Below are 17,659 nucleotides of genomic sequence, written 5' to 3'. Positions count from 1 at the left end.
CTGGGATAAAACTCAGGATCTCACTAGCACTGAGCTACATCCCAGCCTTTTTTATTTTTTTATTTTGAGACAGAGTCTCACTAAGTTGTTCAGGCTAGCCTAGAACTTTCCATCCTCCTGCTTCAGCATCCTGAGTCACTGGGGTTGCAGGCATATACCACCTGGTTTAGCAAAAGTCACATAGTATAAGTGCTAATAGCTCTATTCTTTAACAGATTATGCAAATTTTCTGTTTCAATATTTAGTAGCTGCAAATTATTTCTACTCTGAATCTCAGTTTCTTATGTGATGAGTATGATAATAATATCTTCATCTTATTTTCAAGGTAAAATATGCATATAAGTACTATCTAATCATAGGTTTAGCTATCATAATTATGAATATTAAAATATACATTTAATATATATGCCCATATATGTATATATTTGTATATTTCTCCTACTATCTGTGAAATTCTTGATTAAAGGTGTCTTGTTTTATGCAACTTTTTATTTTTAAGTGCTTATCACAGTGCCAGGCATGTATTTTTGAACAAATATATCAATTAAGTAAGCAGTAAATTGTGTTAGTGGGTGATCAGCTTAAGTAGGCAAGAAAATGTCCATATGTTTTAGGATTTGCAACTGACATATTTGAAAAGGCAAAACTTCATGTGCTTCATTTATTTGAAAAGTTTATTAGTATGAACCTACTGGTTTCTGATGGTACTAGAGCAGATGACCATGCCTCTTTCACACTAGAGAGGAGTGTGGGACTGGGAGCAATGTGGGTGTTGTGGTCAGCCCTGCTGGGCTTCCATCCTGACTCTGCTACTTTCTGGTTACAGGAGTTTGGAGCAGTTGTTTAAGCTTGTAAGCCTCAGTTTCCTTAGCTGCAGAGTGGCTGAAAACCCATCAGTCTTGTTGTGATGTTTGGATAATAGAACTTTGTGTTCTGATCCAGAGCTCTGGCACTTAGTTTCTCATTAACTGTTAATTATATTACCTTGCATTGCCAGATGAATTATTTCTTTAGCAACCTCATGAGTAAGCTTAGACCAAGGAGATGAGAATCCTGGGTCTAAGTCAGGACACCCATTCACTGAAGCTGATCAAGGATCAGGGGGATCTCATGAATTGTAATAGTTTTCTCTATCTTTCTTCTCTCTTTATCAGCTTCTCTGTTTACTTATTTACTTGCACAAGGCCCATCATAGCTGTCCTAAAATGGGGCTTTACCACTCACTCTGCACCACTATCTTTCTTTAGTCCCCCACTGCCAACTGCTTCAGTCTTTTATGCCCTGGTCACAAGTTTCTAGGAGAGAAAATCTGACCAAGATACCTGCTGGCCAACAGGCGCCCATCTCTTGTTCCATCAGCTTTGCCTGGGTGGGGCTCAGGGTGGTGGGAAAGGCAGGAGGCAGGATGCCCAGGGCTTCCTTGCCAGGACTAAAGGACAGGAAGGAAATCACAGATATCTCTGGCATAGTGTCTTGTCCCCTTGGGCTTTTTGTCCTTTCAGTGTTCAGTAAGGAGAGAATGGAACAAGGACAGAAAGATGAGGTTTGGTGGCAGAGCAAAGGTGGCTATCAAATGCTGTCCCACATGCTGTCTTTTTAAATTTTTATTTTGCTATTGTTTTGTTTGTTTTTAATGCTTTCTGTGGTACCAAGAACACCATCTTGGTTCCAATGGGGTCTCAGGAGGTCCTGTCACTTGCTCCATCATGCAATCTCCCTCAATCCCTTGAAGGTAATCATTAGAAGGTGGGGAATAAATGATCAGATACTTGAATAAATGAAGTTATGGATATCAGCACCATCTACAACAATGGATGCGATTCTCCTGCCCTTCTCATGATGCTCAATGGTAGAGTTCCCTAACTCCCCTCTCCCCCATTTCTGATCATGTAAGTCATACCTTACAGTGTCTGATGGCCTGGAATCATGACCAGAGGTCCAGTGGCCTGTCAAGGGCAGGCTCTGAGGCTGTGGTGAGACTGGGTCTTATCTTCAAGTGGAAGCCTGGGATGCTCCCAGGTTTAACACAGAGGAGAAGAGGAGCTAGAGTGCCAGGAGCAGAAACATCAGGAAGAAAGAGAAGCTTTTGCTGGGCTGCAAGAACATTCACTGGGAAGGGCTGCTATGGGCTGGAAGTGGTTGTTTGAGCAAGCAAGAAGGCAACACCTTAATTAAAAACGCACTGGTAAGGGTAAAGATTCTGTAATGCTTCCTTGCTCGCTTTCTCTGATGCCCCCTGATAACAAAGGATTTCTGGTTTCTTTTCCTTCAGCATTCAACCCAATGTCATGAAGCTGGAAGTCCTCATGCTGCTCTCCCTGCTTAGGATCATCTGGAACTCTGGCTGTCTGCCATTAGGCGGCTCTTCACAGGGGCTGGGAAAGTTACAATGAAGGCCTTCTCACTCAGAACCCTCTGCTGTTGCCGGCACCAGGATCCCTAGCAGTGAAGCTATAGATTTTTGCCCTTTTTGAAAACAAGAGTGGTATTCTCATTGCTCCTGTCCCTCTACTGAGAACTCTAATAGTTCTCTGTGATCCCCAAACCTTGTTTTAATGTTGGCAGAGCGCAAATTGTAAACACACCATTAAACTTAAAAGCTGACCCAGATGATGGCTGAGAGGAGCAGGCCCTGAAGAAAAGAAGAGTTTGGCTGAAAATGAGCTGCTGAATAATTTATCATGAATTGAAAAGTCAATACCTTAAGTGATGCATGGTAAAACTTGAGACCTCGAAGATAAACATTGCTAGGATGTAATTTTCGAGAAAACATTGTCAAAAGGAATGACTGGTTGGAAGACACAGCGTGCAGAAAGACCCTGGCTGAAGGTGGGCTGAGTTTGACCAGAGAGTTGGGTGGGGATGGATACAAAAAGAGAAGCAGAGGAGAGCTTGCCTTCGAGGCCACTGCATATTACCTGGAGGAGAGAGAGACGGATGAGTTGGGGAACAGCTGGGAACAAAATGAATGATGCTAGACAGAAGTCCCAAGAAAATCGGGATCAGCAGGCCCAGAGAATCTTCCTGGAGAAGGGAGGAGCCAGGCCTGAAGAGGGCTTGATTACAGAGAGGAGGAAATGGGAAATTCATCATTTGAACTGTTAAGGAACATCAGGGGAGAAGCTGAAAAGGCTGGGGTAGGTGCACCTTGCAGAGGAAGAACATCTGTTAAGGTGTGAAATGGGAGTCCCTACAGATCCTTTGACAGAAACTCAACATTCATTCATCCATCCCTTCAGCAAATATTCGGCATATAATTGAGTAGCAGTAATCCAGACTCCTTGCTGGTGTTGAGCACAAGATGGGCATGGTCGCTGACCTCAGTTGACTCACATTCTGGTGAGGGGAACAGATAATCTACAAACAGTAATCATACTTGTTCTGGGTGCTATACATGCACTATCTCAATCTGTGCCATGATGTTAAGAGGTAGATGAAGTAATTATCTCCACTTTACAGATAAAGACCCCAAGGTTCAGAGAGGTTAAGTGATTTGCCTGAGGCCCTCCAGCTGGTAAATGGTGAACTACAGCTCTGTCCAGCTGCTCTGCAGTTGTGATTTAGGGCTGTTCCAGTTTAGATCTGGAATGTCCTTCAAAGGCTACTATGTTGAAGGCCTGGTCCTCAGTGCATCCAAGTTCAGAGGTGGGGCTTTCAGGGAGTGATTGGATCCTGAGGGCTCTGACCTCATCAGTGAATCAATCCATTGATAGTGGCCATGTAGCAATACTTTCTTTCAACATAAAAATCAAATAGGGCCGGGGGTGTAGCTTAGAGGTAGAATGCTCCTGGGTTCAATCTCTAGTAACACAAACACACACACACACACACACACACACACACACACACACCCCACTGATAGCTGAATGGACTGTTTGGGGGGAGTGGAAACCGTAGGCAGGTGGAGAATGGTTGGAGGAAATAGGTCCCTGGGGCATGCCCTTGGGGGCATGACTTATCCCTGTCCCCTTCTCTCTCTCTCTTTGCCTCCTGACTGCCAATAGCCGAGCAGCCTTCTTCTGCTACAAGGTGTTCACTTAGCTCAGGCCTGATGTAATGGAGCCAGCCAACCATGGGCTGAGTCTTCTGAAGGCTTGAGCCAAAAGAAATCTCCTCTCCTTTGAGTTTTTAATGTCAAGTATTTTGATCACAGTGATATAAACGTGGGGCCATATGTTTGGATGGGGAAATATTTAGGGCCATAGGCCTGTACTGGACACATGACTCTGTTCAAGGGCCAAGGAAGACTTTCTAGAGGAAAGAGTTAAGATGGATACTCATGAACTGGGATGTCAGGTATGGTAGAGTAAGAGTGGCCTGGAAGAGGGCCTGAAAATGGTGGGAAAGAATGGTAGAGAGGCTGCATCTGGCAGGCTTGGAACTCCTATCAAGAAGGCTAGACTTAAAAAAAAAAAGGTAAGACTTCATCCTGAGGGCAATGAGAAGCTACTGGGGTGGGGTCCTGGAGAGGATGGAGGGTGTATGTGTGTGATAGAGTCAATTTGTAATTTTAAAAGATCACTCTGGCTGCTTTGTGGGGAATTGATTGGTAGGGCAGGAGTGCAAGCTGCTAGAACAGTGAGGGTGTTGAGAGGCAAGAAATAAGTGAACCAATAAATGTGTCAAACCCTTGAATACTTTATTCACAGGAGGAGCCCTCAGGTCCTTGCTCAAAGTCTTTTTTCCCCTCTCATTTACATCTAACTCTAATAATTCAGCTATTTGTTTCCCCAATTTATAGCAGGTTCAGAGTAACAATTTTGGAAAAATTTGAGAGCACAGTGGGTATTCAAGAGGGAAAAAACACTGGCAATTGTGAAAAGTGACAGCTTGATTGGAAGGAAAGACACACAGAAAAAATATTAAAAACGTCCAAACAAATAAACTTACCTTGTTCACCAGTATGGGTCCATTCAGTGGAAAGGCATAAACCTGCTCCAGGAGGATCCTCTTATTTTATGTTACTATTTGATCTTTCTAGTGGCTAATTTGAGTCAACAATAAAGCGCAATGTTCGGTAACCCCTATATAAAAAGCCAGGAAAGAAAAACAGAATGATTTTGCACTCCCAGGAGCACTGTGAGTCATTGGTGGGGACATCCCAAGGTGGCTTGTGGCCTGGAGCCTGGTGTTCCCCTTCCAGTATGCAAAGGCAGCTCTGTTTCCTCTGTGTGAAGATGGCCTCTCTGAAGTAAAGGGGCGGGAGCTTGGTGAGAGCCTAGGCTAGAGGTCATGAGCAAGCCACGGTGGAGCAGCTGAGGTGTTAAAACCACAGTGACCATGGTGGCTATAGGACTCTTTCAGGAGCTGGTCCAAAATGTTTTTTAGCCAGTGCAGCCTTTCAGGGACTTAGGTTCTGGATGCTAGAGAGCTTCCTCAAAAAAGCACTGATATAAGTGATTCTTTGTCGTCACATTCTCAGATTTGACCAGAGCAGGTATGGCTCGGGCCTCTTACCTGGCCTCCTCCCTCTGCTGACTGAGGCCTTGGCTGACCAGTGTGGGAGGTTCTCTGTTTTGTAAAGGCACAGGTTAGCCTTTCTCTATATCTTGGACTGATGCCTCTGTGGTCAGATACTCAGATATACAGTCAAGGTCCATCATCCCGGAGCCTACAGGACATTAGTCCCAGGGCAGATCTGTATCCCTCGGTCATCTCACTTGGGTGGATAGAAGTGTACCAGGGAGTTGGGCCAATGGAAGCCTCTTGTGCAACTTTTACTTCAGATACCTTTTCTATTATTGCTGTTATTAGTAAACAGAATATAGTCACTAGAAAATGAGAAGAGTAAAGTTTTTCTGTTATTTTATAACTATTAGAAGGCTGAAGTGGAAAACAAAGACTGTCTAGGAGTGGGAGACTGCTTGAACTTTGATTCTGTAAGGACTTGAATACACGTTTTGCTTTTCTCAACCACCCTGGAATATCGGCTTTCTCTGATTAACCCAAGAACTTTGGATTCCATCTAGGAGGTTAATTAGGAAAAAAATTCAATAGAAGATGGGTGGTGGGTCTAAGAAATCCTAGTAGATAAAACCTTGGCCCCCAGGTTTTTTCCCAGTTTTGACACTCCAGTTAGGAAAGGTAACCATTGGAAATAAGATTAGAGCTACAATGACTCCTACACAACTTTTGCTAGCATGAATTCTGTGTTCGTTGTTGTTATGGTTGTTGTTGTTTCAGTGATACATAGATTTTTAAAAATTGTTTTCATATTGGTTTTTGTAGTCTAACAAAGCAATTAATAGTGGGGCATGGTGATGCATGCTTGTAATTTCAGTACTTGGGAGGCTGATTTAGGAGAATCAAAGGTTCATTGCTAGCCTCAGCAATGTGAGGTCCTCTGCAATATAGTGAGATTCTGTTTTAAAAATAAACTAAAATAGGGCTGAGGGTATAGCTCAGAGGTAGAAAGCCCCTGGGTTTAATCTCTAACACCCCCTCTAACACAGCAATTGACATTTTATTAGTCACATATATCCAATAACTTATTAAACTTCATTAATGATAACAAATAGGTAATGATTTGGAGTTTCTATGTGTATATCATATTATCTATGGGTAAGTTTGATTTTATATATCTTAGAGTATATTTTAACTGGGTGTGGTAGTGCACATACCTGTGAGTCCACTACTTGGGAGGCTGAGACAGTAGGAATACAGAGTTGAAGCCAATCTCAGCAACTTAGTAAGACCATGTTTTAAAATAAGATATAAATAGGGCTGGGAATATGACTTGGAGATAGAATGCCCTGGACAAAATAAATAAATAAATAAATAAATAAATGTATATTTTAAAAATAGCATCCAAACTGATTAAAATAAAAGGAAGCAGATAAAAAGTCCAGTTTCAATTATTTAAAGATTTTATTATATATTGGTTGTATTGTTCTCTAACACTACCAGATAATACACGATTTAAGTAATACTATTATCATTAATTTAGTAAATTATTGTTTATTTATTCCAATAGGCTCCAAGGTTATTATTGTGAGTAAAACTCAGATTCATTACTGTCCTCCAGGAGCCAGTAGAATAAGGCTGCTAACCTGCTAGTGGTCTAGGTGAGAGATGAAGGAGGAGTCATGGTAGATGACAGGAAAAATGTAGATGGATTTGTGATGTCTAATTAGTAGTCTCAATCAATACAACTTGGTCATGATGATCATGAAGAGGAAAGGAGAGGAAGCTGTCAACGATAACTTCTAGTCTCTCGTTTGAACAACCGAATGGATGCTGTCATTAACTGAAATAGAGAACACCACAAAAGGGTTAGCTTTGGGAAAGCAGGAAGAAGAGAAAGTTCATCATTTGGGTTTTGCCCTTTTGATTTTGAGTCATATACTGAGGGATGTTATTGGGCAACTGGGTTTACTAGTCTGGAGCTTGGCAGAGACCTGGCTGGAATCATCTGTCTATATAGAATTGATGGTGTGAGTACAGATAAATGAAAGGGCTATGTCTGGAGAGGACATATTAAGTAGAAGAGAGAAACTGGGATGAACTCTTACAGAAATGCCACACTTAATGGCCAGGTCAAAGAGGATAGGTTGGCAGTGGGGTGAGGCAAGAGGAAATCTGGGGTATTTTCTCAGAGGCCAAAAAAATGGAGTGTTTTCAGAAAGAAGAGAATGTTAAAAATGTTCAAAGTAGCTGAAAGGTTAAATAAGATGAGGACTGAGAAATATCATTGGACTCTACTACACTGGGATAATTTGTAGCATTATGGAGAGCTATTTTGGAGATGATTATTGGTTAAAAAGTAAAAAATTTTTGATAATTTATTGGAAAATGAATTGCATCATATATATATATATATATATATATATATATATATATATATATTTGCGGGTCTGGGAATGGAACCCAGGGCATTCTACCTCCGAGCTACACCCCTGCCCTATTTTTTATTCTTTATATTGAAACAGGGTCTCAATGAGTTGCAGAGGGCCTCACTGAGGCCCTCTGAGGCTGTCCACGAACCGTGATCCTCCAGTCTCAGCTTCCCGAATGCTGGCATTACAAGCATGTGCCACCACGCCCAGCTCATATTTTGGTTTTAAAATACAACATCACACCCGGGCGTGGTGGCACATGCTTGTAATCCCTGCACTTGGGAGGCAGAGACAGGAGTATCGCGCTGGTTCGATGCCAGCCTCGCTGGCTTAAGAGACCCTGTTTCCAAATAAAAATATAAAATAGGTCTAGGAGAGTAGCCCGGAGAAGGGTTTCCAGGAACCCCAGTACCACACACACACACACACACACACACACACACACACACACATACAACATCACAACATGGTAATCCTAGTACTTGGAAAACTGAGACAAGAAGATTGCAGGTTTGAAGCCAGCCTCAGCATCTTAGCAAGACCTGTTTCAAATAAAAAAAAAAAATAAAACAGAGCTGGGGTTGTATCTCAGAGGTAGAATGCCCCTAAGTTCAACCTCTAGTAACACACACACACACACACACACACACACTGCAACATCACAAAAATGTTAACCAAGGTTTACAGAAGTTATTAATAAGCACAAGCTTAAAGTGCTGGACCAACCTATTCAATAATTGCTAAAGCTCCTGTGATAAATTCAGGCTGGAATGATGAGGGAGTCACCATGTCTGTCAAACTACTTGGGGACATGAAGTCTTGATTCTCCATCCTGGAGCCTGTCAGCCTCCTCATGTTTACGGATGCCTGGATAAGAAAGCCGATGCACAAGTGGACAATCAATAGCAAATACCCAGCCATTCTGGGTTTGGATTCTGTCAGGAAGGCAATGACATTGTTATCTGTAAATACATACTGCCACCTCCACCTATCCATTGGCATCTGCGGAGGCTATTTAATATGGCACCACTCATTTGAGTACTTTGTACTCTGTGCATCTGCCATTTGTCTTGGAACCAAGCTCATCTGAGTCCTTTGATGACAAATTCCCCAGCTCTCTGAGGAGGGGCTCGGGGCCCGCCGCACATGTGAGCGGTCCCAAGCTCGGGTCTCTGGCTCTGTCAGAGTGAGCAGATTGCTGAGTACCTCCCAGCTGCTTCTTGCCACTTGCAATTTGTGCTCTCTATAGAAATCTCTCTGTTCTGAACAAGCCAGTCACCTCACTGTGAGGAGAAGTTTGTGTGTCTGCTGAATATTTTATTTACCATCTGGCTGGCAACAAAGCCCAGGGCCAGGAATGCCCCGACCATCATATACCAATCCTGAAAAGGTCACTGCTCCTCCTCTGCCTGGCAGGCACCAGCAGTCCCTGAGTGCCTTTGCTGTTTCTTTAGGCTGTGGGAATGAGGGTTTGCATGGAGAGCAGCTGAAACAGCTTTCTGCCTTTTTTGTTTGGTGTTGATACGGCCACCAGGCATTTCCTAGGAAGAGGCACAGCACCCCCTGACTCCTCTTCTCTCTGCCTTCCTGGATCCCACACAAGGATTTCCAGAGAAGCACCTTTCCTGGGTTAGAAGGAATCTGGGACTATTTATTCCATGGCAGTAGGTTCCCGACATGGAATGTCCATCCTCTTGCTCATTCCACCAACCAGATCCTCAGTTTTGAAAAGAGGAATTTAAGCCAGGCATGGTGGTGAACAGCTCTAATCCAAGTACTTGGTAGGCTGAGATGGGGGATTGCAGGTTTGAGGCCAGGCTCAGCAACCTAGTGAGACTCTTTCATAACAACAATGACGACGACAACAACAACAACAAGAACAACAACAGGGCTGAAGGTGTAGCTCAGAGGTAGAATGCCCTGGATTTAATACCCAGTATGAAAATGGGGGGACATTGACAGTGTTTTTCTTTTTCAGGGGACAATATCCAATCAGTAGTTGAAATCTTGGTGTATTTCAACATTTTTTTTCTTCTTTGCAGATGCAAATACTTCCAAGGGGCATCTCACTTTTCAGTTTCCTTCCTTCCTTCCTTCCTTCCTTCCTTCCTTCCTTCCTTCCTTCCTTCCTTCCTTCCTTGCTAAAATGGTACTAGGGATTCAATTCAGGGGCACTCTATCTCTGAGCTACATCCCAGCCCCATTTTTTAAAAAATTTTGAAACAGGGTCTCACTAAAATTACTGCTCACTGGTCTTGAATCTACAATTCTCCTGTCTCAACCTCCCAAGTACTGGTATTACAGATGTGGGCCACCACTCCTGGTGACTTTTGAGTCTTAATCATCCAGCAGTCCCTTGGTTGGAGACTGATGTCCCTTGGCTGTGACTTAGGAGAAAGGAAGTATACAGAAAGAGTGCTTGGAGGCTTGTAGTCACAGCTCTCTATCATATCTACTTTTTAATTTTGACATTTGGTACACTTTTCTCATCTCTAAAGTAGACACAGTAGTACCTTACTTTGTAGAGTTGTGAAGATCAAGACACGTGGCTAACACTTTGTGGACTGAATAGTTCTTGTATCTACCCTAGGGGTCTGGGTGGTCTAGCACGTTGCATCACCACCTTGTGTAGTTCTACTTGTTTCTACTTGTAGAAACTGTACAGAAAGCTGGCACTCATCCCTCTAAGTAGAAACGAAACAAAAACATCGAAATATCTATTTATTCCTGGGCTGCACTTATCTGTAATATAATATGTATGATTATGGGCTGGAAATGAAATATTATGATTTGTTATTTAAATAAATATGAACTAGGTATGGGGGTGCACACCTGTGCATCCCAGTATTTTAGAAGCTGAGACAGGAGGATTGCAGATATGAGGCCAGCCTCAGCAACTTGGCAAGTCTCTTAGCAACTTAGCGAGATTCTATTTCAAAATAAAAGTAAAAAGGGCTGGAGGTATAGCTTAGAAGTAGACTGTCTCTGGGTTCAGTGCCCAGTTTCCCCATCCAAAAATAAAAATGTGCTATCAAAATTAACATTTGTTGAATACACTCAACAAAATTAACATTTGTTGAGTACCAGGCTTTGCAAATGTTATTTTATTTAACCTACACTACAACCCTCTGAGGTAATGATTACATTTTACAGATTAGGAAATCAACATACAGGAAGGTAATAACTTGCCCAGATTCACAGAAGTGGTAAATGGCAGATGGAGAGGCAAACCCAGGTCTGTTGGGTTACCTGTGTGTAGCCAACATGCTGTTTCTTTCTTAGCCAGCATAACTAATTTCCTACTGGACATCCGCTTAAAGAACAGGAAGCCAAAACTTTCATAAAATCTCTCACCGTGTGTGTAAAAGCCAGTGACTCTATAAAAATGTTATGAAAAATATAGATAACTGCTGTGGGTAGTGGCACATGCCTGTGATCCAGTATTTGTGAGGCTGAGACAGGAGGATCGCAGGTTTGAGGACAACTTCAGCAACTTTGGGAGGAGACGCTCAACAGCTTAGTGAGAACCTGTTTCAAAATTAAAAAACAAAATGGGGCTGGAGATGTATCTCAAAGGTAGAATATTCCTGAGTTGAACCCCCGGTACCAAAAAAAATTACCCAAATCTAAGAAATAGCTCTGAGTAAGCAAATGAGTTGATAACATCTCTGCTCTCAGTATGTGGCATAAGTGATTATGTGCTTTGATGGTTCCTTTTATATTTCAATAGTAAATACCTTATGGGTAGTATAAGTAACTCATGAGTATTGTACATTGTGTGTGTGTGTGTGTGTGTGTGTGTGTGTGTGTGTGTGTCTATTTGTTCCATCTGGTGAAAATCTTCTTCCCACAGCATAGTTCTCTCCTTCATGGCTGCAAACCATAAAAGATGGCCATTTTCCTGACGCTGAGAATCATTGTACGAATGTCAAAGGTTGCGTTATACTTGATGTGATATGATGTGCTTCAAGCCCACGATGCATCAGTCTGGACTGACCATTTGTTTACTCTGTGTAATTATCCCTACTCTGTGGATGAGGATATGGGCTTACAACAGTTACAAGACTAGCCCAGGTCACAAAGCAGGACTGTCACCAACATGAAGCACTCTGCAGCACAACCAGAGGAATTATTTTTTGAAATGAAAAAGTAATTCTAATTTTGAATGTATCTTAAGAAATATTCATTCTAAAACTTCAGACATGACCAATAAACCTGATAAGAAGTTCAAAGTTGGTTACTACTGCTGGTCCTGGTTCTTTTCCAAAATGAAGCCTTTGGTTCCCAGTTTCATATCTATTGCTTCTCAGATTTAAATTTTAATATGAGTCATCTGGGGATTTTGTTGAAATGCAGATTTGATTCAGTAGATGTGGGTTGGGCCTAATAGCCTGCTTTTCTAATAAGCACTCAAGTGATGCCAACATAACTGGTTCATGGACCACAATATGAGTACTAGGTCATAGGGTAATGTGCATTTTTAATTTCATTGTTTCTGCCAAGTTACATTACAAAGTGTCTGTACCAATTACACTCCCACTAGCAGAATAGGGGAGCACTTATTTCCTACATGTTCTCTCTAACGCTTGGAGATTATCATACTACATTTTTTGTCAAACTGAAAGGAAAACTATGACATCTATATTTAAAAGAAATGTATTTCTGTTTTTTAAAACAAGTTTAAGCATCCTTTCTTATGTTTGTTGACCTTTTCCATTTTCTCTTTACTTAACTGTCTACTTATATTCTTGGGCCATTTTTTTTCATTAGGTGAGTTTTGCCTCTCTATTTTATTGGGTTTATGTGAATTCTTCATATGATTCTTCTGGATATCAGTGTTTGGCCTGTTAAGTATCTTGCAAATATTTGCCTACAGGGAAGAAAGTTCTGCACTGAGAGCTATCTAGGGATTGGATGGCAGTAGAGCTGTTCAGCAGGTGTGCACAGTCATGGGAAGGAATTTGGTGCCTCTGCCAACAGCTCACACCTTTATCTCTCATATTAATGTATGAGGTGAGAGCTTACCCTTCCATATCCCGGTTGTTAATTTGTTGGCTTCTTCCATTAAAGGGGCACAGGCCAGGGGTGTGGTCTGCGGTCTTGGAGCCATCACTGAAGCACCAGTGCCCAGCATTGGTTCTAGCACAGAGAAGACTCTCAGAAAGTATGTAGTGGATAACTAAGTAGGGAGAGGTGGTTAGATGGGTCTAGTTGTGGGATTCCTTGCAGGGTCTTCCCTGAATTTCAGCCAGGAGTTGCTTTGGGTCTTTGAATTGGGTTGAAGGAGCATGAGGACCTTTTGCTACTACTTAGAGGAAAGCTCCTTCTGGGTGGTTTGTCTTATCTCTTCTCATTTACCTTTTAGATACTTTGGTGCTCAGAGAAAGTAATAATATCAATAGCCAATACTTATATATAGTGTCATTAGTGTGTTTGATATATATTAATTTGCCACATCTCACAGCATCCCCACTTGATAGGCATTGTTATAATTATACCTATTTTGCATACGAAGAAACTAAGACACAGAACAGTAAAGAAACCTCCTGAGACCACAAAGCTAGAAATGGTAGAACTGGAATATGAACCCGGTTGCCTGGCTCCCTACTTTGTGCTCAAGGGACAACACATGGAAGCACCAGGCCTGGCACAAAATAGGCAGCAAACAAATGATTCCTCTGGTCCTTTATCATCTCTCTCCCAGAAGCGTGCCTTTTCTGTCAATCACAGCTCAGACCTGTAGCTTGGCAGAATCCAATCTTGAAGCTCCAGAGCCTTTGTCTCTGAATTCTTTGTCCATCCTTGCTGGAAGTCCAACAATCCCTGTTATCATAGGAACCTGGCAACCCCACTTCCTATCAACCCTGCACACAGATTAAGGCTTTTCATGATCGGGGTCTGTTTTTCCCCCTCCAGTCCCCAGGTCCTAATTGGCACTTCTGGACCCAAGACTTTGTAGTGCTGCCATCTGGCGGGCACAGATAGTGACTGACAATTGTCCTTGAGTGGATTCCTGCCACTGGCCCACTGACCAAGATTGGCTCACTGCTCCTCTGTAGCCCTCGGGTCAGGGTGCCCACTCAGAATGCAGTGGATTGATGGCTGACCTCCATTAATGACTGGCTTTTCCAAACTCTGGTATGAAAGATGCTTCAAAGGAAGACTTGGTGTTGATGGGATGACACTCAGCCCTTGGTAAAGAAGTGGACAGCAGCCTCCCCAATGTAAAACATGTGTGGAACCCAAATTCTGCACTAGACAGACCATAGCAAGGATCTCCAGCCTCTTTGGCATCGTCTCATTCCCTTTATGACAGAGGCAGAAGGATACCCCAGATTCATATTCTCAGAATAAGCTTAAGAAACTCTGTATGGGAGTCTCTGCTCACATCCATCATCTGATCAATTCCTTGTTTTGATTAACTATCTGGAAGTCTGACAATGACCCCCTGAATCAGAATTTATTTAAGGGAAAAGTGAAATAATACTTAGGTGTTAGATCAAAGGACCTAACTTGCAGAGTGTAGTGGTATACGCTTGTAATCTCAGTACTTGGGAGGATGAGACAGAAAAATTGAGGGTTCAAGGCCAGCCCTAGCAATTTAGGGAGACCTTGTCTCAAAAAAACAAAAACAAAACAAACCCAACCCCTTCCCCCAAACTTAACTTGAGAATCAGAAACATCTACACAGTCCAAGGATGATTGTTTGCAGCTTTCCAGGCTCAAAAAAGAGACCCATATTAAGACACTAAAAATCAGATTTTATCCACACATCCAGAATAAATGGGCGGTGTTCAGGTCAACCCATCATTCAGGTAACATCAGAAGTTCAATAATTACTTGTTGGATTGAATGCAATTGAACTGAAGGCCAAATATATGAATCCCAGGAGTTGTTTATGAGGGAGCTTGCCTGGGGGCTAACTCTTTTGTGACATTGTGACCCTCCAAAATTTTTGTGGGTAATGTCTTCGTGTCCCTCCCACTCCCCTTGTTTATGACCAGGGAACCAGGTAATGAATGGGGAGTTGAGAGTACTGGGGGCAACCAGTACCTGGGGGAAATCAGCCTTCAGTTTGGCATGTCCTATCCACATGTGCAGGGTACTGCCTACTGATAGTGAAGTTAGACATTAGGAATAGAAAGACAATGTCCCAGAGCTCAGCTAGCTGAGATGAGATGAAACCCTTGCTGCTCAGAGCTTCTGTTAGTGTCCATTTCTGTTAGTGTCCATTAGGGGAGAGAAAACTGATATTGGTTGGTAGAAAAATCAATTATTGCTCACCAGCAAGATGGAGTCATTGTTGCTGAGCTCCAGCCAGGAAGGAAGGAATCATAACCTGGAAGGAATCACATATGCCTTTAGCATCTGCTATGTGACCAGGAACTCTTTCTTGTGCATTCTCTCGTTTAAAATCTTTAAAACCAAGTCTTCAGTGAGGCATTATTTATATTTGATACTTGGGTGGAATTGAGGCCTACCAGCGTTTTGAAACTTGTGCAATCTCATGTAACTAATATATGATGGTCCAGGGATTATAACCCCAAAGTCTGACTGCACCTTCAGTGAGTATTCTTTGAACTAGTTAACTTGGCCCCGTGACTCTTCAGAAAGGGGAGCTTGTTCTGTATTTTTTTTCTTGTCTTTATTTATGTTGTATTCGTGACCTCTCTAGTCATACATCATACCAGGGATCAGATACTCCAGAATTTAAGGCCACACATTACACATTCTATTTCGTTTCCTTCTTGAACTTTGTTAGTTTCTTAGCTTGGAGTTTTCTTTCTTTTGCGGGGTGGGATGTGGAAAGAAATACCCAAACAATGTGTGCATGTATGTTTGTATCACTTTGAACCTCACTATGATGTTTAATTACAGTGCACCAATAAAAGTCTTAAAATATATAAATTTTTTTGTATGTAAAAATGAGTATTGTCTCCTCTCTAACTTTAGGAAGGTCTGGGAAGAGCTATATGTCCAGGGCTCCTTCTGGGGGAGGGTGCAGAGTGGAACCCAGGTCTATACCTTTGCCATTAGCTGTGCTCAAGGCCCTGGCAGTAAATCCATACAACCTGGAGTAAACACAGATTCTTCCTTTGTGAGCTGAATTCTGCTTCTAGAAGAGGAGAAAAGAACAGGTTTTTCTCCTTTGTGGAAGCAGGTGGTAGGTTTGTCTATCTTGATGTTTTATTTTTCCAGAAATTGTGTATATTTTTTCCTCTCATGGATGTGTCTTGTACCTACATACTCTTCTTCTCTCCTTCTTCCACCTATACCCACTGTTCTCTCCTTGAGAAGGGGTGAAGAGAAATCTTCCTAGTTGGTAGCTACTTGGACAGTATCTTTGGGGTATTTTTATCAGCAAAGCATTGGTTGAAGGGGCCCTGACTGGTTGGGCCATAAAATGCCTCTACTTTGTTTCTATGTCTCCTTCGTTTGTAGGGCTTGTTTTCTGAGACCAGAACTTTATTGGGGTTCGGGTGTGTGTGTTCCCTGAGTATGATCATTGCTGGCTGGAGAGAGAGCAGGCGAGGTGGGCATACAGCGTACATTCAAGCTAGGATAGTGCAACTTGGGGAAGAGTAGGGAAATCTGTGTTATTTTATTTTATTGTAGTTCTGGGGGTTGAACTAAGGGACATTCTGCTTCTGAGCTACAACTCCCCACTCCTGCCCTTTTATTTTGAAACAGAGTCTCACTAAATTACCTTGAGCTGGCCTCTGAACCTGTGATCCTCCTATTTCATCCTCCCAAATACTGGGATTAGAGGTGTGTATCACCACACCCTGCTGGGAAATCCGTGTTTTAAAAAGATCTGAGTTTAAAGGACTTCTACTTGATTACTGGAAAAAAGGTGTTCCAGAGAGGAGGTGGTATGAATAGTCATTTGCACTTGTAACCAACGGCGAGGTCCTGCTAACAGGCACAGTTCTCTCCAGCAACGTTCTGTCATTCCCAGGAGCAATACAAACGGCGCGTGTACAGACTGTGCAAGTGGTCCCTCCCACTTTGTGCCGCTCCCACTTACTCTTCCCCAAGGCATTTACCTCCAGTTTCCCTCCTGAATGGCAACTGGGCTAAGGAGACTTGGCCTTGCATTGGGGATAACAGACTTAGAGACAAATCTAGACGGGGAAATAGGTGGTCCAGAGACATCGAATGATGGGAATGCTGCTTCTAGGAGACGCCCAAGAGGCTTGGCTCCTTTGATATCTGCCAACTCTGGCAACTACCAGGAGGCTGGCAAATAGAGGGCAGCGGGCATGGCCGGGTTCAAAGTGAGGCCAAGGAAGGAGTGGCTGCCCATCGGACCTGACCGATTGATTCCATGATCTCTTGGCGTCCCTACAGCGGAAAACTGGTGGAGGAGTCCGCCTTCGGGTGGGACGGGAGTGGGAAGCCGGTCAGCCAGGACAGGCGGGGGGGGGGGGGGGTAGGGCTGAGCCTCCAGACCCCCGGAAGCTGGGGATTCCTGAGCCAGAGCCGGAGATGGAATTCCCCTAGAGGCAGAACCGAAGGACCTGGGGCCGGGCTGGCGGCGCGCGCTCCCCGAGAGCTCGGGGTCTGGGGCAGCCTGCTTGGGCGCGGGTGGAAGCTCCGGCGCGTCCCTGGGGCGGGAGCTGGGCGAACGGCAGGTGGGGCCGGGGGCCGGACTCCGCCCCCCGCGGCCTCCTAGTTGGTCCGCGGCCGCCCAGCACCGGCCCCTCTCCGGAGCCAGAGCGCGATTGGTGGCGGCGCTTGTCGCTCGGAGGGGGCCGGGCCGCGGTGCTCCGCGCTCTCCCCGCGCCGCCGCGGTCCTCCTAGCAGCGCGGGCCGGTCGGACC

Source organism: Muscardinus avellanarius, assembly GCF_963383645.1.
Source record: "Muscardinus avellanarius genome assembly, chromosome: 1".
NCBI classification, from domain to species: domain Eukaryota; kingdom Metazoa; phylum Chordata; class Mammalia; order Rodentia; family Gliridae; genus Muscardinus; species Muscardinus avellanarius.
This window is presented reverse-complemented; position numbering follows the sequence as displayed.